Source organism: Hordeum vulgare, chromosome 5H (genome assembly GCF_904849725.1).
Source record: "Hordeum vulgare subsp. vulgare chromosome 5H, MorexV3_pseudomolecules_assembly, whole genome shotgun sequence".
Classification (NCBI taxonomy): domain Eukaryota; kingdom Viridiplantae; phylum Streptophyta; class Magnoliopsida; order Poales; family Poaceae; genus Hordeum; species Hordeum vulgare.
Genome location: NC_058522.1, coordinates 368,640,090 through 368,664,478, shown reverse-complemented (window position 1 = coordinate 368,664,478; position 24,389 = coordinate 368,640,090). Strand labels below are relative to the sequence as shown.

The following is a 24,389-nucleotide window of genomic DNA, read 5'->3' as shown; positions in this document are numbered from 1 at the left end:
ATGGAGCAGAGGCAGTCCTTCCGAGTGACTTGCTTCACAACTCTCCACGAGTCGAACTCTTCTTCGAAGCCGAAGCAAAGCAAGCCAGGCAAGACGGAGTGGAACTTTTAGAAGAGGAGAGTGAGATGGCACTGATCCGTTCAACAATTTATCAACAAGATCTGCGACGATTTCATGCGTGGCACGTCAGGAGCCGCACGTTCCAAGCAGGGGACCTGGTGCTCCGAGTGGATCAACAGAGACCACACAAGTTGGCTCCCGCCTGGGAAGGACCGTTCATCATCTCTAAGGTGCTGAACAACGGAGCATATCGACTCTACAACCTCGATAGGGAAACGGACGAGCCGCGAGCATGGAATGGAGATCTACTGAAGCGCTTCTACACATAACCGCCGACGGAGACAATGTAAAGAACAAGTATCATCGAAGTAATACAAAGCAGATTGATTCCTTGCCGATTCAAAATTCTTTCGCATTTGTAGACTCCGGTCTAAAAAACTAACTCCGAGTGTGCACTAAAAGTCACACTCGGGGACTTAGCTGCGACCCAGAGTCGCCTAAGTAAAAAGTTTCCTCCGAGTGAACACTCGAGATACACTCGGAGGCTTAGCAGACCCTCATTGAGGCTCATGTGGATGTGAAGACAACCGACAACTACATGAGTAACAACTCGCTTCGAGTGTGCACTAAAAGTCACACTCGGGGACTTAGCTGCGACCCAGAGTCGCCTAAGTAAAAATTCGCTCCGAGTGTGCACCAAAAGATCACACTCGGGGACTTAGCTGCGACTCAGAGTCGCCTAAGTAAAAACTCGCTCCGAGTGTGCATCAAAAGTCACATTCGGGGACTTAGATGCAACTCAGAGTCGCCTAAGTAAACAACTTGCTCCGAGTGTGCATTTCAAGTCACACTCGGAGACTTAGATGCGAACCAGAGTCGCCTAAGTAAAAAGCTTCCTCCGAGTGGGCACTCGAGATACACTCGGAGGCTTAGGAGACCCTCATTGAGGCTCATCTGGATGTGAAGACAACTGACAACTACATGCTCCGCATGTTTGCCATTGGCTTCACCAAGAGACGCCCAAACAGAAACCACGAGCCAAAATTGTGTCAAAAAAAAAACTCAGCGAAGGAAGAGCAAAAGATCCAATTCGAATTCAAATTGGTTCTACGATCAGTCGAATCGGTGTGAATCAAGTTTGTCCACACCGAGCCATGAATGTACCGGCCAACAGCAGTGGCCAAAGTTTAATACAGACTTCACTCGGCATACCGAGGTAAATGTGCGTTCGGCATAAAGTTTATGAAGCGTCGCTGGGACTGGCAGGCTCCACAAAGGTGTCGAGGTCGATTCCATCTGCAATCAGAGTGGCTGTGTCGAGGAAGGTCTCCATGAAATCTTCAAATCGAAGCTTCTTGGTGTTGGCGACCTACAACGTCTTCAGCTTGTCTTCACGGGCTTCCTTGCAGTGCACTCGGACCAGAGACAGCGCCACGTCCGCACCACACCGAGCGGCAGACTTCTTCCATGCCTCCACTCTGCTTGGAACGTCCTCTAGTCGAGTCATCAACCCCTCTATCTCGTTTCGGGAGTCATCTTCTGGCCACAGCTCCTTGTCGATTCGGCCGACAAATCCTCTAAGGTGACCAATGAAAGGGCCCACCCTCTTAAGGCGAGAATTCACTCGGAACATGTCCGGTTAGCTTCATCGCCGAGTGGAACATTCGGAACAAGCGACCGTTCAATTTCGGCGGTTTTGGCCTCAACGTCCCGATAGAAATCTGCAAAGAAAATACAAGCAGAAAATAAGCGCGGAGTGAACTCCAAAGTCAAAAAGCACTCGGCAAGAACTTACCACCAAGCAGTGCGACCATCTTCTTCGCCTAGTCGCCGACGTAGTTCTCCTTCGCTCTGCACCGACTATTCATTACCTTCAGCTGGCCCATCCATTCGGATCTCTCCCTCTTCATTTTTTCTACCTCGGCTACCAGTGCCTTGTTAGCCTCCCGAGATTCCTCCAAAGATTTTTCTCGTTCAGCGAGAGCCTTCTTCGTGCCAGCCAGGTCATTTGCAGCTACCTCCAAGTCGGCAGCAAGTTGAGTCTCTCAGCCTTCAGAGCATTATAGGCCGATCCCATTTCACAAGTCTTCTGTCAAAGAGACACAAAGGGAGGATCAGCCACATTCAACAAGGAAAAAGTCTCGACAGATATGACAAAACAATCAAAGCTCAAATTTCTTCAGACCCCTGCCGATGCAAGCAATCTACAGCGGTCTCGGAGACTACACCCAGTGGGTTCACTGAGAGTGACCCCACTGGTAAGAAGCTCGAACAGGTCGGCCCTATTGAGCTCCATAGCAAACCAACAACACTATGAGATTACTATTACTCGACCCGAGTAACACTACTCTCGGGGACTACACCCAGTGGGTGCACTCGGCGTGCCCCCACTGGTACCATACGGGCACATCAGCTCTGATTTGTACAGATTATGGAAAATACATATAAAGACAACTGCTGGCGCAAGCGCTCGGCAGAAGTCTCGGGGACTACACCCACTGGGTTCACTCGGAGTGAACCCACTCAAAATCATCCTACTGTATCCGAGTATCTCGCTGAAACCCCCTGTGGGCACCAAGAGGAATGTAAACACTTACTAGCGCACTTACTCGGATATCATCCCGAAGCTCCAAGCTCTTCTTGTACAAGGATGCGATGGAGTAATAGCTCCCTTGGCGTCGCCCACCATCAGCTGTACTTGTACCATGGCGTCCTTGGCAGCTCCTACTTGATCTTTTGGGAGGCGTCGGGCATCATATTGAACAGCCGACGGACCCGGCGTAGCAGAAGGCTCCCCGAGCATCCCGAGCTCTGCTCCACTCAGTTCTGCCGTGAGGGCCACCGTCTCAGTCGGCGGCACGTTCATGGCGGGATTGGCAGCACGTTGGATAACCCTAGGGACAGGCGCCAAAGCTGGCTCCGACCTCCTTTGGTCGTCGTCGTCCAGATGGATCACCTCTGAAGGAAGCCCGACTGAACAAAATAAAATTACAGAAAAAGGTCAAGATCAAAGACAACACTCACGAAACAGTAATACAGCTCTCGGAGTCGTGACAACGTACCTTGCTGGGACGTGGCGGCATTATCAGTGTCCATGGGATTATCGTCCTGGCGCGGCAGAGAGGTGGCGGAGGTAGCAGCTCTGTTGACTGAAATCCACTCGACGGATAAACATGAGTTCCCAAAAAGAAGAGTTCAATCGGATACTGAAGGAAGATGGAAGAGTAAAGATACTTACGCTGAGGCGACCAGAATAGCGATCCTCATCCGGGGCAAGGCTTTCTGAGGTTTAGACCCGCTGGGTTTAGCCACCTTGGACGGCTGGTTCACGGGTTCGGCAGAAGCACCCCTGGTTCTCTTCACACTCCGAGCACTCGGGGCCACGGGAGGAGCCGGTGGAGCAGCGGGGTCATGACGGCGCTTGGTTTGCTGCTCTGGTGGTGAGGGTGACGAGCTCTGCTCTCCACTCTCCTCCTCCTCCTCTTCCGTCTCCTCCTCCGTCTCCCCACTGTCAGAGACGTACTCGGCGCTATCCACGCTGCCCTCCATGCTGCCTTCCTCTTCCTCGACTGGATTCCCATTCGAGACTGCAGAATGCCAGTTCGTCCACTGCTGCACAAAACACAGTCGGCAATGTCAGTCAGCGAGACAAGAAAAGCAATAAAGCTGAGAAGGTTAAAAGCACTCGACAACATGTACTCACCTCATTCGGAGGAGGATTTTCGGCGCGGAAGGCCTTCACCCGCCGAGCTCCCACGGGGTTATCACACGTGCCCGTGATGCTGCGGACCCACGCACTCACAGTCTCCTCGTTCACGTCTTCAGGATGAGACCGAGTGGTATCCGAAGGCCCCGTGTAATGCCACATAGCTTGGTCTCGGGCCTGCAGCGGCTGGATGCGCCAACCCAGAAAAGTCTCCAGCAGGTCCATGCCGGTGACTCCCCTCCGAACAACGGCTATCAACGCGTCGACCAAAGGCTGGATCTGGGTTCTTTCTCCCTTAGAGAGCCCTAGCTTCCTGTGAGGGCCCAGACGGTCTAAACTAAAAGGTGGCAACCCACTCGAAGCATTTGGGCAAGCAATGTCCTGGCAATAGAACCAGGACGATTGCCAGTTCCTAACTGACTCGGATAGCTGGACGGAGGGACAGCTACTCTTTGTTTTCTTCTGAAAGCCTAAACCCCCGTAGAGCTGGAGGATGTGTGTCTTATCATCCGACTGGCTAAGCTTCTTAACAGTTTGGGATCTAGCGGAGAAGACATATTTAAAGAGCCCCCCAGTGGGGAGAGCATCCTATGAAGCACTCGCAGAGGGTGATGAATGCGGAAAGATGAGCTATCGCATTCAGAGGAAAGTGATGGAGCTGCGCCCCGAAGTAATTCATGATACCTCGAAAGAAAGGATGGGGAGGCAAGGAGAAACCTCAGGCCACGTGGCTGAGCAGCAGAACGCGCTCCCCCTCCTTCGGCGCCGGCTCCGTCTCGCCTTCCGGCAGCCTCCAGGACTTGTTGGCGACCATGCCGTGCTCCACCAGCTCCAGGACGCCGTTCTCCGTCACTGAGGAGGGGAGGAAGTCCCCCTGGATCTAGCCCGCCGGCAACGCCCGCTGCCACCGCTGAGTGGAGGCCGCCCCCTTCTTCTTCTTCTGCGCCTGGAGCTTGCTGGTCTGCCCCTTCGTCATGGCGAGGGCGACGAATCCGCAGAGGAGGAGGGGAAGGAGGTGGTTTGAGGTGTGCAGAGAGTTGCGGGAGGAGCGAGATTAATGGGAGGAGGATGAGCAGCGCAACAGGAAGGTCCACTGGGGAAGCTTTAATAGGCCTCCGACTGAGTCACCTACAGGTGGGCCTAGGATCTTATCCCCCCAACCGACCGCTGCAATATTAGTGGAGAAGATAACGGCGCGGTAATCGAGGAGGAGAAACCTACTCGATGGCGATGTCGTCATCCCTGCTGAGCGCATGGCAACCGAAATTTGAGGATCCCGGAAAATCCGGCGTTGTTAGTATGACCAGTCACGTCGAAAGATTCCGCGGAAGCATTCGGTCCCCCACGGTTCGTTTCACTGGCATATTCACTCGGATCACTAGCTGAAAGGATAAAATGGATCGAGGCAAACAACGCTAAAGTCACCTCAATACCAGTCGGTTCCAAACTCCAGACATCACTTCATCGTTCCAACCCCGATCCATTCGGGGACTAATGATGGGGTTATAATCCCAGGGTAGGGTCATAGGTCTGCCGTATAGGTCCTACGCAAGGACTACCCTTCATAGAAGACAAGGCCCTTAGACAGTTCCGATTGAACTAAGGACGCCCACATCATCCAGTAGGCGACGATCCACTCAGAGCATATCTAACGTACCGACTGGAATCCACTCTGTACATCGTAACCTCCCAGGAGGGCAACGGTCATACGTTTCATACACCATTATTAGCATTTAAAGCTTACATTACTTGTAACGTAAGCGTTTACTCGCCACTATTCCACCCCTGTCCACTGGGCCATTATGAAGGGCAGCGCACTCTATATAAGCCGCCCTTCCCCACTGGTGCAGGGGTTGGCACTTGTTGTAATCCCACAATACACTCGACACAAAAGCTCCCAAGAGCACTGAGACGTAGGGCTTTTACCTCCACCGTAGAGGGTCCTGAACTCATACATCATCGCCGTAGCTAAGGCTCTGCCCATATACTTTCATACCCCATACTTCTATTGTCAGACTTATACCCACGACAGGGTGTTTGAAGACCGGATGATCAAAACATGGTCTTTCAACGGGTCCCTCTGAATCCCTGTCGATGCCCATCCAATCCTACCGTTCTTCTACATCTGCTGGCACCGCCTGTCCAGAGTCGCCGCGTTGTCCAACCAAGCCAGAGCACATAATGACTTGTGGCTGTGCAGGTAAGCCTTGCGTCTTGAAAATATCCATCCGTTTCTTTGAGCCTGGGTGAAGCTTTCCGCAAGATGTCATGGCACGTCTCCAGCATCCCGGGTCATCCACTGGTTTCTCCAGGGAGCCGATCAACCGTCCTTCACCCAGAGTTGCATTGCATCACGAGGTCTTGAAAAGTCTTGACTTAACCGGTCTTGGTTATTAAATTATTCTCGCATCACTCGTGATAAACTCTCAACCAGAATCCCGTCTACTCAAGCATAGCAATATGAAATTTGTCGTCCCGGGCCAAGTAACGGGGTTGTTGGGTGCCTACCACATGATACTACAATATGTAACCGTAATTTCCAAGTACCTAGTCAGCATGCAAATTGGGCATAGGATGGTAGAACTACGATGCATAAAACATAGGTGATACATGGTCAAATGACTTGCCTGGTATTACTTGATGAAGATAGTCGCTCTCAAAATCCTGATAATTCTACTCGCCACACTCCGAGCAATCTATCGTAAATGAATAACATTCAGTAAACATTCATGCCAAAAAGGAAGAACTAAGAGAACTTAAGAACAAAGCATGTCTTGGTGCAAAATAACAACGTACTAAGGTTTAATAAAAAGGTCCTAAGTGTGTTGTAAAGTGAAGGTGCATGAATGAGATCAGAAGAGTTAATGGACGATGAACTATTGCTATATAAGCTCGACTTGCATACACTATGGGAGATGATAAAAAATATTGGGAGAACAACATGAATGTTATTTCACAAATAGTATAAGACATACGAATTTATTTATAGAAAGAATTTCTTGAAATGGAGCACTACAACACAAGTTATAGCAAATTGAAGTATGAATTGAATTTGCATTCAAAAGGTCAAGAGAAGTTGAACTGAAGTACGCTGGTTACGTACAAAAATATATAATATGAGTGTTTAGGGGTAAAAGGAATCAATTGAAAAGGTGGCACGATTTGTAAGATAAGATCAAATGAATGTTCGAATACAAATTTGAATCGCTCAAATTTGTAAAGTTCAAAGGTCGAAACAAATGATGCTACTGGATATAGGAGATCAATATGAGCGTGTAGAAAAAAGAATTACTAGATTTGAACTAGCGGATGAAAAGATACAAATACTTCAATATAACATTGAATCGGCTTAGAACGATGTGAACACTTTTGGGCACTAATAGATAAATCTAATTTGATCAAAATTATAAATTGAAAAGTTAAAACTAATGATACAAACGGAAAGATTACTTTGATATGAATCCGATGCAATTGAATTCATCTAAAACGGAGCTACGGATAAAAAGATATGATCAAAAGAAGTTTGAATATCAGTGTGAACAAATTTCAAAATTTGAAAATTTCAAAAAGTTGATACGATAGGTTCACCGGATAGGTGGGATCAAGACGAAAATTTCAACATGAATGGCTATTTGAAAAATGAGGACCAAGTTGTTTTACAGAAGAAAAGTGCTATGTCTAAAAGAATTCTAGTACTAATGTGTAAATACGAAGACTAATTAATATATCTAATTACTCTACCGTATGCTAGTGTAGGAATACTAGTCTAGAAATAATAAACTACGGGAGTAAAAAAATACAAAGAGAAATACCTTTAGAATGCAGAGTAAGAATTAATTCCAATGAGGAGACGACTTCGAGAAATCCCGCCGAAGAGAAAAGAATATTTTTATTTAATAAACCTAGTCAAACCAAAAGATTGATTTAACCCGAAATAGATGATTTTTTGGATGCTCCTATGGGTCTATATTTATAGGTGAAAGGGAGGTGTAAAGGTCCATAGATAGGCAATGTGGGACTAAACATATACGTAATATAGGCAAACTAGAAAAAAAAAGGAAATGGAAGTGCCGCATGGGCCAAAACAATTCGGCCACTGCACACCGCGCGCACACAAACGTGCATGGCCACGTGAGCTTTTTTTTTAAACAACAAAAGAAAGGGAATAATAAAATATTTTATATAGGCATATTATATATCAAAATTTTCAGAATAAAATTTCCTACAACATGAACATTTTATTTTTCACAAAATAAAAACTTTATAAAAATTTATTGTTTTTAAATTCAATAAAATCCAAATTTTCTCTTTAAAAATTTTGGCACTATTTTTCTTCTGACTTTTATTTTTTTGGGGGGTGTCATGTTACCTCCTCTCTTTCTTGCTTGGCAAGATATTGTCAGGAAAAAAAAATGTGGTTGAAATCTTGTGCCAAAAATAAAAATTCAAATCAAAAACCAAGGGAAAAAATCAAATGCCACATTCATTCAAATTCTTTATAGTTGAAGAAGTCATGTTATCTTCTCTCACTGATTTTAAATGGATGAATTTGAATTCAAAAGAAAATGGGAAAGTCATTTTATTCCCTCTCATTCAAAAGTTTTAAAAAAGTTTCAAATTCCACTCAAGTTTCAATCACTCAAACAAACAAACTCTCAATATAATAATTATATTAACATTCCAAAATTTATAATTTTGGGATGTTACAAATTCCTTCACAAAGCAAAGTATGAAGCAAAAACCTTACCGAGAAGTAACCAACAACAGTCCAAAGTCATTGAAGCAATTGCAATTCATCATAACATCAGAAAGAGTCAAATAAGAGTTTGTAAGGCAAACCCACATACTCAATCATCTCTTTTATTTTCCACAATTGTTACAACTCACGTGGTACTCATGGTATCAAAGTTTCAGCTGGACACAGAGGAAGATAGGGGCTTATAGTTTTGCCTCCTAACTATTTACCTCAAGGGTAAAGTCAACAATAATAAAGCATAAGTACTCAACTCCAAGTTGATATATGAATATAGATATTTCCCAAGCATGTGACGGTATTCAAGACAAAGGTAACAATAGGGAATTGGTGAAGATCACCATGACTCTTACAAGGGCAAAAAGTAAAGGTTCAAGATAGTCCCTTCGCAGAGGGAAGCACAGGTTGTCATGCGCTTTTGAGGTTTAAATGTGTGTCCTCTTAGTGCGGAGGAACGTCACTTTATATTGCCTCCTGTGATGAAGAATTTATTATGCAGTCTGTCGCTTTTATGTCTTCCTCATCACAGGTTCGTACAAAGCTTATTTCCACACACTAATAGATCATACATATTAGAGAGCAATTTTTATTGCTTGCACCGATGACAACTTACTTGAAGGATCTTATTCAATCCATAGATAGGTATGGTGGACTCTCATGGCAAAACTGGGTTGAAGGTTTATGGATGCACAAGTAGTATCTCTACTTGGTGCGGGAGTTTTGGCTAGTATGAGGTGGAAGCAATCGTCACATGCTAAGGGATCTCTAATCATATAAAATTGTTTGAAACCAAGCAAACACAATTCATTATGTTGTCTTCCTTGTCCAACATCTACTCCTAAGCATGTAATAGTTTGGTGAGTGCTCACAATTGTAAAAAGTGTCTAAGATGATATATTTATATGTGAACGTCTCTTTCCTTATTACTTTTATTAATTGCAACAATGACTGAGGTCTATGCTGATTTATTCTCAACAAGTTTCAATCATCATACGTGTCATATGTGAAGCTATCACTTTCCATAAGATCATCTCATGATCTTTCATGCTATCGTTGTTTTCATACTTTTGATCACGACATAAAGCAAAGCCCTTGACTGAGATACTCTTTATTATCTAGCTCGCAAGCTCGAATACAACGGGGGAGAGACAAAAGCAAAAGACTCAAACTAAACACTAAAGACTTATTCCACTAAGAGAAGAAATAAAAAACTGAAAAGGAAAGAACTAGAACAAAAGTAAAAGCAAAAGATATAAAGGTGATACGATACCAGGGCAACTCCCCCAAGCTTGGCAAAAGACAAGGGGATTGCCCATACCAATGCTTAGTTGTCTTCCTTTGGTGGTGATGGTGGTGGTGTTATTGGAGTAGTTTGATCCTCCGTCTTCCAAGGCATAGGTGCTCCATCATGGCAGGATGAATGAGTCGCCGGAATCCTCAAATCTGCACCCAACCTTATTGATTTAAATCTATACTCATACTCATAGTTTTGGTTCTGCAGGTCATAGATCTGGCCCTAAAGTTGGTCAACCCTGTCATAGAGCCTGGAGAGGTGTTTCCCAATGTCAATGGCATCCATCTTGTGATTGCTGGTGAACTCCGTGATCATCATGTGGTTGGCGTTGAGTCCACGCTCCACCATCCCTTGGCACTTGAAGACTTGTTGCTCCATTGCTTCGAGCCTCGTCTCCATGCTTCCGGTCTTCTTAGGCCCCTCAGCATCACGGATGTGCAACATCCCCTCACTCATCTTGATAGATTGAGGATGTTTCAGCACTTCCGTGAGGTAGGGATTGATGAACTTCTTGAAGATCTTGTCCTTAGGAGCGTTTGGGGAAGTCATGATGATCTAGATCTGCCATAGAAACAGGCTTGAAACGAAAACAGAGGAAAACTGCGCGATACGGAGATCAAAACCTTCGGGAGTATATATATTGATTTTTTCTGGACCATAAGGAGTGCTCCGCAAGGGAACGGAGTCCGGGAGGCACACGAGGTGCCCACAAGCCCTCTAGCCGCCACCAGGGGGTAGGTGGCGGCTACCAAGCTTGTGGCCGCCTCGTGCGCTCTCCGGACTGCTTTTTATTTTTCTAATTTTCCAAAAATTCCAAAACGGAGGAAATTTCCTATTGGAAAAGCTTCGGAGTCCAATTACTTACCTAAACAGATACATATTCGTTTTCAGGGTCTGAAACAGGCTGATAAACATCCCATATGTACTCCTCTGGAGTTATGATGTTGATGGTATTGGTCTCAACATTTATGGGAGTACCGGAGATATAATGCTTGATTCTTTGCCCATTTACCACTGTAGGAAAATTTCCTTCCGTGTTATTGATTTTGATGGCACCGGAGCGATATACTTCCTCGATAACGTAAGGACCTTCCCATTTAGAGAGAAGCTTGCGTGCGAAGAATCTTAGGTGAGAATTGTATAGTAGGACATAATCACCTACATTGAACTCTCGTTTCTGTATTCGTTTATCGTGCCATCTCTTAACATTTTCCTTGAACAACTTGGCATTCTCATATGCCTGGGCCCTCCATTCATCTAATGAGCTGATATTTAACAACCGCTTCTTACCGGCAAGTTTGAAATCGAAGTTGAGCTCTTTGATTGCCCAATAAGCTTTGTGTTCCAGCTCAAAAGGTAAATGACAAGCCTTACCGTAAACCATTTTATACGGCGACATGCCCATGGGATTCTTATAAGCAGTCCTATAAGCCCATAGTGCATCATCAAGTTTGCTAGACCAATTCTTTCAAGATCTATTGACAGTCTTTTGTAAGATCAATTTGATCTCCCTATTACTCAACTCCAGTTGACCACTTGACTGAGAATGATAAGGAGATGCAATTCTATGGTTGACATCATACTTAGCAAGCATCTTGCGGAAAACACCATGAATGAAGTGTGAACCGCCATCAGTCATCAAATATCTAGGGACTCCAAATATTGGGAAAATGACTTCTTTAAGCATCTTAATAGAGGTGTGGTTATCGGCATTTTTAGTGGGGATAGCTTCTACCCACTTAGTGACGTAATCCATAGCAACTAAGATGTGAGTGTACCCATTGGAACTCGGGAAGGGTCCCATATAATCAAAGCCCCAGACATCAAATGGTTCAATGACAAGTGAATAGTTCATAGGCATTTCTTGACGCTTACTGATGTTCCCTATTCTTTGGCATTCGTCACAAGACAAGACAAACTTACGGGCATCTTTGAAGAGAGTGGGACAATAGAAACCTGATTGCAATACCTTATGAGCAGTTCTATCTCCAGCGTGGTGTCCTCCGTAGGCTTCGGAATGACACTTTTGCAAGATCTGTCCCTGTTCATGTTCAGGCACACAACGTCTAATAACACCATCTACTCCTTCCTTATAAAGGTGAGGATCATCCCAAAAGTAGTGTCTCAAATCAAAGAAGAATTTCTTCTTTTGCTGATAGGTGAAACTGGGTGGTATGTATTTGGCTACGATATAATTTGCGTAATCAGCATACCACGGTGCACTATGTGATGTGCCGATGACATTTAATTGCTCATCAAGGAAGCTTTCATCGATAGGTCGTGGGTCATCAAGGACATTCTCCAGCCTAGACAAGTTATCTGCTACAGGGTTATCAGCACCCTTTCGGTCAACAACGTGCAAATCAAATTCCTGTAGCAGGAGAACCCATCTGATCAGCCTAGGCTTAGCATCCTTCTTCTCCATAAGGTACTTAATAGCAGCATGATCAGAGTGAATAGTGACTTTGGAGTCAACTATATAAGATCTGAACTTTTTACATGCAAACACGACTGCTAAAAACTCCTTTTCCGTAGTGGCATAGTTTCTTTGGGCACTGTCTAGAGTTTTACTAGCGTAGTGAATAACATTCAACTTCTTGTCAACTCTTTGTCCTAGAACAGCACCAATAGCATAATCACTAGCGTCACACATGATTTCAAAGGGCAAGTTCCAGTCAGTTGGTTGAACAATAGGTGCTGTTATCAAAGCCTTCTTAAGTATTTCGAAAGCTTCCTCACAATCCTCATCAAAAAAAGGAACATCCTTCTGCAAGAGGTTGGTAAGAGACCTAGAAATCTTAGAGAAGTCTTTAATGAACCTTCTATAGAAACCAACATGACCTAGGAAACTTCGTATACCTCTGATATCTGTGGGCAAGGCATTTTCTCAATTGCATCAACCTTAGCCTTATCAACTTCAATGCCTCTTTCAGAGATTTTGTGTCCTAAGATGATGCCTCCATTAACCATAAAGTGGCACTTCTCCCAATTCAAGACGAGGTTGGTATCTTTGCATCTCTGTAAGACTGATCAAGGTTGCTGAGGCAATCATCAAAGGAATACCCATAAACGGAGAAGTCATCCATGAAAACCTCGACAATCTTTTCACAAAATCAGAGAATATAGCCATCATACATCTTTGAAAGGTGACAGGTTTATTGCATAAGCCAAAAGGCATACGTCTATAAGCAAAGGTACTGAAAGGGCAGGTGAAAGTGGTTTTCTCCTGATCAGATTGTGCAACAGGTATTTGCGAGAAACCTGAATAACCGTCTAGAAAGCAGAAGTGTGTGTGTTTGGATAGTCTTTCTAACATTTGGTCGATAAACGGCAAAGGATAATGGTCTTTCCTAGTTGCCTTGTTCAATTTTCGGAAGTCTATCACCATCCTATAGCCAATAATAATCCTTTGTGGGATTAATTCATTCTTATCATTAGGAACGACGGTGATACCTCCCTTCTTAGGTACGCAATGTACTGGACTTACCCAATCACTATGAGAAACAGGATAAATGATTCATGCTTCTAGAAGCTTTAATATTTCTTTTCTAACGACCTCTTTCATCTTAGGATTTAATCTCCTTTGATGATCAGCAACTGGTTTAGAATCAGGATCGGTTTTAATCTTGTGCTGACATAGAGTGGGACTAATACCCTTAAGATCATCAAGAGTATATCCAATAGCAGCACGGTGCTTCCTCAGAGTTTTTAGTAACTTCTCCTCTTCGTGCTCTGAGAGGAGAGCACTAATAATAACAGGATATATCTCCTTCTCATCAAGATAGGCATACTTAAGAGTATCAGGCAACCGTTTAAGCTCGAACACAGGATCACCCTTCGGTGGGGGGGAATCCCCAAGCAGTTCAACATGCAGATTATTCTTGAGAAAAGGATATTGTTCTAAGACAATTTTATCTATCTCATCTCTTTCCTCCATATGCATATCATTTTCATGCGCAAGTAGATATTGCTCTAAAGGATCCGTAGGAGGTATGACAATAGAGGCAAGAGCAATGATTTCATCCCTACCAGACGACTATTTTTCATGGGGTTGTCTTCCAAACTTGGAGAAGTTAGATTCATGAGACACACCCTCGAAACTAACAGTGACAATATGCTTAATGCAATCAATGTGAGCATTGACAGTGTTGAGAAAGGGTCTACCGAATATGATGGGGCAAAAGTTATCTTGTGCAGTACCAAGGACGAGGAAATCACTAGGATACTTCATCTTACCACACATGACTTCTACGTCTCTCACAATTCCCAGAGGGCAGATAGTGTCTCTATTAGCTAGCGTAATAGTGACATCAATGGGTTCTAACTCAGCAGGTGCAATCTCATCTTTGATTTCATCATAAAGGGAACGGGGTATTGCACTAACACTAGCTCCCATATGACATAAACCGTGGTAATAGTGATCTCCTATCTTGACAGAAACAACGGGCAGGCCAACTACTGGTCCGTATTTGTCTTCCGCGTGAGGTTTAGCAATTCTAGCGGACTCCTCACAGAATTTGATAACATGCCCATCTATGTCTTCGACTAAGAGATCTTTGATAATAGCAACACTAGGTTCAACTCTAATCTCCTCAGGGGCTGCAACTGGTCTAATGAAACCCCTACATATCACAGTTGGAGCTTTAGAATAATCCTTTATCCTAGCAGGGTATGGTGGTTTCTCAGCGTAGGCACAAGGAACAACAGGATCACTAAAAGCAATGAATTTCTCCTCAACTAGATTGGTTTTGACTATGTTGCTTTCTACAGGAGGATGATACTTAAACCACTTCTCTTTGGGAAGATCAACATGAGCAGCAAAAGATTCACAAAGAGAAGCTACTATCTCAGAGTCAAGTCCATACTTAGCGCTAAAATCTCTAGAAGTGTTTGTCTCAACAAAAGATTTAACGCAATCAAACTGGAAATTCATACCTGACTCCTTAACTTCCTCCAGCTCCCAATCTTCAGAGTTACATTTGATTCTTTCCAATAAATTCCACTTGTGGTCAATATCCTTCTTCATAAAAGAACCGGTACAAGAACTGTCAAGCATGGTACGATCTTCATGAGAAAGCCGAGCATAAAAGTTTTGAGTGATAATTTCTCTCGAGAGCTCATGATTGGGGCATGAATATAGCATTGATTTAAGCCTCCCCCAAGCTTGAGCTATGCTTTCCCTGTCACGAGGCCAAAAGTTATAAATATAATTCCGATCACGATGTACTAAATGCATAGGATAAAACTTTTGATGAAATTCCAATTTCAACCGATTGTAGTCCCATGATCCAGTATCATCATATAGCCTATACCATGTCAACGCCTTATCCTTCAAAGATAAAGGAAAGACTTTCTTCTTTACCTCATCCTAGGGCAAACCTGCAAGCTTAAATAAACCACAAACTTCATCTACATAGATCAGATGCAAGTCTGGATGTGAAGATCCATCTCCTGTAAAAGGATTAGCCAGCAGTTTCTCAAGCATACCCGAAGGAATTTGATAAAAGATATTTTCAGTAGGTACCTCAGGTTGAGGAACAACTCCTCATGCTTCCGTTCGAGTTGAAGATACCCCAAGCAAACTCCTCAAAGGAACAGTTTCCATAGTGACAAGTCACAAAAAATTTCAACACAGTATATAAATGTTTCCTTACAAATTTCCACTTACCAAAGGCGCTTCACCTCCCCGGCAACGGCGCCAGAAAAGAGTCTTGATGACCCACAAGTATAGGGGGTCAATCGTAGTCCTTTAGATAAGTAAGAGTGTCGAACCCAACGAGGAGCAGAAGGCTCTGGTAAACGGTTTTCAGAAAGGTAATAACTGCAAGCACTGAAAGTAGCGGTAACAAGTGATGGTGTAGTGAGGTGAAACGTAGCAAGCGAAAAGTAACACGTAACAACTAGTAGCAATGGTGCATCAAGTGGCCCAATCCCTTTTGTAGCAAGGGACAAGTCTGAACAAAGTCTTATAGGAGGAAAAACGCTCCCGAGGACACACGGGAATTTCTGTCATGCTAGTTTCGTCAAGTTCATGTGATTCGCGTTCGTTACTTTGATAGTTTGATATGTGGGTGGACCGGCGCTTGGGTACTGCCCTTACTTGGACAAGCATCCCACTTATGATTAACCCCTCTCGCAAGCATCCGCAACTACGAAAGAAGAATTAAGACAACGTCTAACCATAGCATTAAACTAGTGGATCCAAATCAGCCCCTTATGAAGCAATGCATAGACTGGGGTTTAAGCTTCTGTCACTCCAGCAACCCATCATCTACTTACTACTCCCCAATGCCTTCCTCTAGGCCCAAGTATGGTGAAGTGTTATGTACTCGACGTTCACATAACACCACTAGAGGAAAATACAACATACAACATATCAAAATACCGAACGAGTACCAAATTCACATGACTATTATTAGCATGACTTATCCCATGTCCTCAGGAACAAAAGTAACTACTCACAAAGCATAATCATAATCATGATCAGAGGTGTAATGAATAGCATCAAGGATCTGAACATAAACTCTTTCACCAAGTAATCCAACCAGCATTAACCACAAAGAGTAATCAACACTACTAGCAACCTTAGAAGTACCAATCGGAGTCACGAGACAGAGATTGGTTACAAGAGATGAACTAGGGATTGGAGAGGAGATGGTGCTGATGAAGATGTTGATGAAGATGCCTCCCCTCCAACGAGAGGAGTGTTGGTGATGACGATGGCGATGATTTCCCCCTCCGGGAGGGAAGTTTCCCCGGCAGGATCGTCCTGCTGGAGCTCTAGATTGGATCTGCTCAAGTTCCGCCTCGTGGCTGCGGCAAAACCACGAAAAAGCTCCCGATTGATTTTTTCTAGAACGAAATCCTTCATGTAGCAAAAGAGGGGGGCCAGTAGGCCGTTAGGGAGCCCACAAGCCCTGTAGCCGCCACCAGGGGGGTGGCGGCTACCAGGCTTGTGGCACCTTGGTAGCTCCCCTCTGGTACTTCTTTCGCCCAGAATTTTTTATATATTCCCAAAAAATTCCACGTAAATTTTCAGGGCATTTGGAGTTGTGCAGAATAGAGGACTCAGATTTGCTTCTTTTCTAGTCCAAAATTCCAGTTGCCTGAATTCTCCCTCTTCAAATAAACCTTGCAAAATAAGAGAGAAAAGGCATAAATATGGTATCACAAAGTAATATAAGAGCCCATAAAGCAATAAATATCAACATGAAAGCATGATGCAAAATGGACGTATCACCCGGCAGTACGTACAAAGCGAAGAAGGTTCTATGCCCTCTAGGATTAGAGGTGCAGAAGATACATACATGACCTAATGACTGCATCCTCTACCGCGGTGCGTACAAGGATTTGAACGCATGCCCGGTACGCGGTGCATTGCGGTATAAGATCAGAAGAGATGACCCTGCTGATGTTGAGGGCTAGCGCACTGGAAAGATGGTTCCTGCCAAGGTGATGTGGTATGCTCCTATAATACCACGGTTCAAACGTCTGTTCAGAAACAAAAAAGCATGCCGAGTTGATGCAATGTCACATAAAAGACCGTAAGAAAGACAAGAAGTTGAGAGCACCCGCTGACGGGTCGCACTGGAGAAAGTCGAGAGAAAGTGGAGCGACTTTACACGTGACCCAAGGAACGTATGGTTTGGTTTAAGTGCAGATGGCGATAATCCTTTTGGGGAGCAGAGCAGCAAGCATAGCACATGGCATGTAACTCTATGTATGTATAACCTTCCTCCTTGGATGTGCATGAAGCGGAAGTTCATTATGATGTCAGTGCTCATCCAAGGCCCTAGGCAACCCGGCAATGACATTGATGTGTACCTAAGGTTATTAGTTGATGAACTTTTACAGCTATGGAATGGAAATGGTGTACGTGTGTGGGATGAGAATGAACAGGAGGAATTTGACCTACATGCATTGCTGTTTGTAACCATCAACGATTGGCCTGCTCTCAATAACCTTTCAGGACAGACAAACAAGGCACTACTAGGAAAATGGCTATAGATGATATAGACACTAATGACGCACCACACAAGTGGCGCGCCACTACTATATAGCAGTGGCGCATCATGTGCAGGTGCGCCATTAGTATGATGGACACTAATGGCGCACCACACACTCGGTGCGCCACTACTATTTTTTTTTTTGCAAAAGTACTAATGGCGCACCGGGGCAGCGTGCGCCATTACTAGTTTAACTAGTAATGACGCACCACTTATCCAGTGCGCCACTACTATAATTTTTTTTTTTGCAAAACTACTAATGGCGCACCATCAGCTGATGCGCCATTAGTAACCAGGGTTACTAATGGCGTATTTGTAGGTGGTGCGTCATTAGTAGTTTTGAAAAAAAAAAGTAGGGAGAGAGATGGCGCAGCAGATCCAACATCCATCCAAACACAAGCACACGGGATGTTGCGGTTGAACCACCACGGGTCGAGATCCCGTCGTCCCCCGGCGCGCCGGCGCCCTCGGAGTACGTGCTCCTCCGCCTACCCCGCGCGTACCTCCACCTCATCGATCGCCGGCGCAGCCTCCCGGTCACCGTCGTCAAGCTCGACCCTGCCACTACTCCTTCTCCCTCACCGTCCCCGCCTCCCCCGACGTGCGTGCATGCGTGCGTGCGGGTCTCCTGCTGCTGCCAACTGAGACTGGCCGTGGATGAGGAGGGGAGACGGCGACGACAAGGTACGTGGTTTCTGCGCAACAGCCCCCATGCGCTTTGCTCTGCCATTACTGGTAGCCACAGGCAGGCTCCATCTGAGCACCTAGCGTCGTTTTCTTTCGCCATCCGAGTTGTTCGGCAAAGCACGAGATCTGCCTAGGAAATCAACGGCCAGAGCTCATCCCGGCTGTATAATAACTGTGGAAATTGTTAATAGCACATCAAGAAGTCATCAGATGAAGTATTTAATTCTTCTCTGATTATTTTTTATCCTTGCGTGTCACTTGTAAGATTCGTTAGGTTCATCTTGTTAGTTTATCGTACCAGGTCAAATTTGCTGAGAAGGCATGCGGCCGGGAGGCTGCCCGATCAAGTGCACCAAATTTTCTCAGTTCGAATGTTACTACTTCCACATCATTTGGGGTGGTTCTAATCTTGACAGCTACATACTATAGTTTAATACATATTCTTAAAATTTTGAGCTTTCAGATTCAGTAACCTTCCTGACTTGTTGTTCTACTCTGTTATACTAGAAGATAACCAAATCAATGTTAGGTGAACATGTCTGTTCCCTTGTATTCATGAAGATCACGAGAATTGAAACCCCATGAACGGATAATCAAGACTGAATTTTATAACGAGTCGTAGTTTTTCTAAGAAAGAACAAAGGATGCATGTTGTCAATCACAAAGGTAGGAAGAATGTTATAGTTGTATCCTCTCTATTGGTGGGACATTCTTAAGTATTATGAAGATAACTTATTTTGGTTGAACCACACAACAACTGACCTAGTACATTGACTTTCTTTCCCCATAGCTGCAGAATAGCACGGTCATAACATGGATGCATTAGTATATTTGGTCTGTGGAGATGCATATAGTCTCTGCCTCTTATCTCGTGGAGGTAGTTATTCTTACAAGGGTGAGCATGAAGCATGGATCTATGCGTTGTGATTCTCCTATTCTGCATCTTCCAGTTTATCCATGGCCAGCCTGATGACCTAGGTGCGTTACATGTTTCCAGTTTACATGATTCTCCTATTCTCCTATTTGTGCCTGGTTGATTCCGGATGCAGTAGCTGCTACATGTTTCTCGAAAGCAAAATTAGATCCTGCCCTCAAATATAATTGGATCGGGGCGGTAGTGGTTAACTGGTTACTAGTACTGAAATGAGCCCATGGTGATTCCAGCTAGTACAGTGGAAGTGTTCCTTGTCTCACTCTGTAGGCAGCACCTGACTGAAGTAGTCAAAACAGAGGGTCTCCTGAAATAATAAGTACTATCATCTACCTAACTGAAAACAGATTGTTGGGAAGAATTAAGTAAGGTTAGCGTTAGTTTGCAATGAAATGAAATGAAGATATGCTCTTCAGTTCTTGCGATTAAATTCCGAAGAAATGAATTTTGCTAACTTCATGATTTAAGATCTATAACAGTTAAGCACTAACTCATTAACATTTAGGTGTTGTAGGATCTAGTATGCTAAATGGTGAACCTTGGGCTTCGTAATACTGGCTCTATGAAATTAACTTCTGATGCTCTTCAGCAAACATATGATGTTGTGTGACAAACTAGCTACTGTAGCCCTTTTGTTTATAATGTAGAAATGGAACTGTAAGTGTACTGCAGACTGGATAAGTCACGCCTCTTTTTTTTATAACCATGACGATTGAAACCCCTAATTTCTTGATAAGCAAAACTGCATTCAAGTTACCTTAACACGCCATGCCCACCATGGGCACCCCTATGCCGCCTCCTTCTTATACCGTATGCCTTGTTTCTCACTGTTTCCCTTTGATGTATATATATGGAGTGCTTCTCCATGTCAATAATTAGAATATTTTCATTGTTTATAAGTTTATCAATGCTACATTTCAGTATCAACCAACAACGGTTCCTCCTGGAGCTCAACCCTGGGGTACAGTCCCAGGTCAGGGCGCTCCTCTTGTGTCACCAATGGTGCAGCCTGGGCATCAGCCTCTCTCAGCTTCAGTGCCCTCGTAAGTTACTGCAAGGCCTCTGCTACATTTCCATCACTTGGTTTTTGTCTACTAAAAGACTGCTCCCGCATCCATTCATTTTGTATGCTACATAAAATTGGGTATCCTTGCTTGTGCAACTACTCAGTTGGTGAATGTGCAGGTGAGTTCAACTGAACCTAGCTCTGCAGATTGGCAAAAACACAGTTCAGGGGATGGATGGATAAGCTTTAAATGCACGCCCGACAAAAGATGAGTTAAGTACGAGCATTGACGTGGTGTAGTAACTGATCTCAATTGTTTTGTCGCCTTTTTGAGCAACCATGCTCGTTAGATATTAATCTATACTTATACTAATTACAGGCTTTCAAGAAATTCCCAGGTAAATTAGTAAATATGAGCGGTTAATCTGGTAGGTCCAAATTATAACGGTGTAGATTAGTTCGTTAAAAATCCTGTGCCGTGAGGTTTTTTGTACTATTTTCATAGAGTTATTTGCACGGACACATCCAAGATTTAAAAACAATTTGCATGCAAGTGTTTTGTCTTATTATATCACCAAACATCTTATCTTACTTTAAAAAAAAGGCCCATCGAGGCTCATGTCTTCATGTCATCTGTTCTCAATAAATCACCATACCTAAAAGAAACTCCATCAATCGCTGATTAGATCTGGAGTATAACTACCTTGCGTCCTGTGAGCATCCTACCTAACACGTTCCTCAGCCAACGGCCGCCGCCGCCGCTCGAGATGTCTTTATTGGATCCGCCACCCCTTACTCTCGGCTCCTTCTCCCTCCCTCTACACAGGTTCCTTTCTCTCCTGCTAGCATCTAGCTTCTATGGTCTCCAAGTTGTTGCCATCCCTAATACGAAGCTCATGCGATCATCTAGCTTCTGTGGTCTGCTGCCTATCATCATGGATAATCTCCATAAGATATTGCAGGAGTTTATATCCAGGCTAATCTCCATAGGAGGGTGATTTTGGTAATCGTTCTGTTAACATTCAGTATATTATGGCACACTCTACACAAGCAAGATGCATGATTTCTTCACTTGATGTTGATGGCTATGGCCACGAATACGTGTTCTCTTACTGCTACGTCTAAGTCCGGTTGCTCGATCAAATTGCTGAATTTTAGACTCCATGCTTCGTTTCTTACGTCCCAATTTGTACTATACTTTAATACCTCTGGAGTATGTATAATTTGTATTTGTATTTGTTACATAAGGTTATGCCCTTCTATAATGCTGAATTTGTTACATAAGGTTATGTATTTGTATACTTTGTATTTGTTACATAAGGTTATGCCCTTCTATGTATACTTTGTATTTGTATTTGTATAGTTTGTATTTGTTACATAAGGTTATGCCCTTCTATAATGCTGAATTTCTCATCGTGGGTTCCTTTCCTGCAGCTTTTAATGATATCTTAGTGCGGGGTCTGAAGTTGATTGAGAGACCACTCCTATCTCATGTTTGTGCTTCTCCGTAATAGGTTTACCTTCTCTGGGTATTTAATTGTCCGTTGCTGACAGGGAGTGGTAAGATTTAATTACATGGGTATTAAATTTCCATGTTCCAGTTGTAGAAAGATATCAGATCATTGATTTTTATTTGTATAAAATATTTTCTCAACTACTTTAGGAGCTGCTGAGATTTCCTCTGGCCAATCCTCTTGGAGAAGCAGTAGTGGAAGGAAGGATGAAGTCTACACTCTATACATGTACGTCAATTACAGGGAAGAGGACTTTCTTCTGTTGTGTGAGACACAAGTCTGCTTTATTTCGGATGTGCTAATGGAATTCAAGATTTTAAATATTCTCACATTAAGATACGACTGTAATTATTACATGTATCCATCTTTTGCTCATATATAAGTACGAGTATACAACTAATGATTTGTTCAAACATTTATTTAGGTTTTCCCTTTCTAGACTAATAGTGTTTGTTCAATGGTCAATGCATGCAGCATTTACTAAAATAAAACATGGAGATTACTTGATTGGACTAATATGCCTCTACAGAGCCTACTTCAGGAATAGAATGACGATGTTGCACATCCCTTATGCATAGCTCAAGGACTGGTGCTCTTTTTCAGAATTAAAAGCTACAACATACAAATAATCTCGGAATCTTTTTTTTCTTGATATCAACCAGTTAAGCTTTGTAGGTTACAAAGCTGTGAATAGCTTGACACTCTTATTCACATTCATTATAATTGATCGGTTGAGTGAAACAAAATTTAAATGTTTCAGACAAACATGATCCATTATTTTCAATTTCCATCAATCATGTTTGTCTCAATCAATAGTTAAGTTTAATATCAATCCTACTTTCCCGTCTCGATGATTGGTGCTTCCAAATCAGGATATATGACAGGTTGAGTACTTTAATAACCAGGTTAAAATGTACAATCTCAAGTACAGCTATGGTTAGTGAAGGAACAAAAGAAATGCTGAAGTGTCGTCATAATTAAATAATTAATCCATCATAGACAAGAAATAGTGTGTCTGATGGTACTTCCCTAAAAACAAAACAATCCATAATCATTCCTAGAGACCATATAAATAAATTCTGCTAAATTATGGAACAGGTTCTAAATCACGTTTACCTGGAAAATTTATACTATGTACATGTGTTCACATTCTAGCCCGTGCTGCTGCACGGGTTGGCGACTAGTTAATCTAGATTTGGTTCGTCCGGATGTCTTTGCCATTACCAATATGAGGAAACAAACGGTGTTTACCTACCCCCAATGTCTAACACCATGCGATTATATCTGTGTTCTTATACTTCAGAAGTGCCTAATGAGATTTTTTGTGCAGGTTTTTGTCTACCCCCAATGCCTCCAAAGCTCGGGCTATGCTACTGAATGGCGCAGTTAGGAAGGGGGAGCGCCTGGTTCCTGCTGGAACATTGGATCTCTTTATGAGATGCACATTTCCCGTGCCTAATGCATCTCCGAGCCCTTCGGTCCTTCCCGTCGAGTTGCACCTCATAGTTCACCATTGGAATCCATGCTTTGTTTTTGTCGCTCTCAGGTTGCATATCATGCCAAATTGTCTCTGGCCTACTCGCTCGTTGTTTGTTGTCTCATTTGTCTCTCGCTATGGAAAAAATATAAGAGTGTTTATATAGTACCCTGTTTTAGCATTATTGATGAATTGTATTCGCAGACTAATATGATGAATTGTATTAGGAGACTAATATGATGAATTGTATTCGGAGACTAATCTTCTATTGTATTTGATAAATCTACTGTTTATATGTTGTGTTCTCTATATTCTTTGCAGTAATATGTTTTGTAACCTGTGCAAATATCAGAAAAATAATAATAATACCTAATATTCATACTAGTGGCGCACCACTCAGCACTTCAGTGGCGCACTGCAAAAAGCACACTAGTGGCGCATCGTCAACTAGTGCGCCATTAGTAAGCCAGAGCACACGGGTAAATATGGCCCTGGGAGGCATACTAATGGCGCATCATGAGCTATACTAATGGCACACTGCCTGATGCAACATTAGTATATACCAGATACTAATGGCGCACCATGAGCTATACTAATGGCGCACTGCCTGGTGCGCCATTAGTATACCAGATATTAATGGCGCACATTGAGCTATACTAATGGCGCACTGCCTGATGCGCCATTAGTATACCAGATACTAATGGCGCACCTGTGGTGCGCCATTAGTAAAAAATTCTAATGGCGTGATGCTAGTGCCGCACCTGTAGTGCGCCATTAGTAGCCAAAACAGGTGCGCCACTAGCAGGCCTTTTCCTAGTAGTGAGGGATACAACGCATGCACACACTGTTTAGATGACACCGACAGTATATATTTGGACAAATGCATGAAGAATGTGTACATGGGGCATCGTCGATTTCTTCCGACCAACCATCAATGTTGAAAGAAAGGAAAGCA

The 24,389-nt window shown here is 43.5% G+C and overlaps 1 long non-coding RNA gene across 9 annotated transcripts; it reads left to right on the top strand.

Moving 5' to 3' along the window:
• Positions 1-18,192: 18,192 nt before the first annotated feature.
• Positions 18,193-23,695, top strand: LOC123395436. Of its 9 annotated transcripts, none has more exons than XR_006609732.1 (7): positions 18,193-18,503; positions 19,017-19,172; positions 19,297-19,484; positions 20,359-20,480; positions 20,623-22,003; positions 22,107-22,185; positions 23,288-23,695. It is a non-coding gene; the product is annotated as an uncharacterized LOC123395436 (long non-coding RNA). The 9 variants fall into 9 exon arrangements; XR_006609734.1 differs by having other exon boundaries at positions 19,014-19,172; positions 19,303-19,484; XR_006609731.1 differs by having other exon boundaries at positions 19,014-19,172.
• The last annotated feature ends 694 nt before the right edge of the window (positions 23,696-24,389 follow it).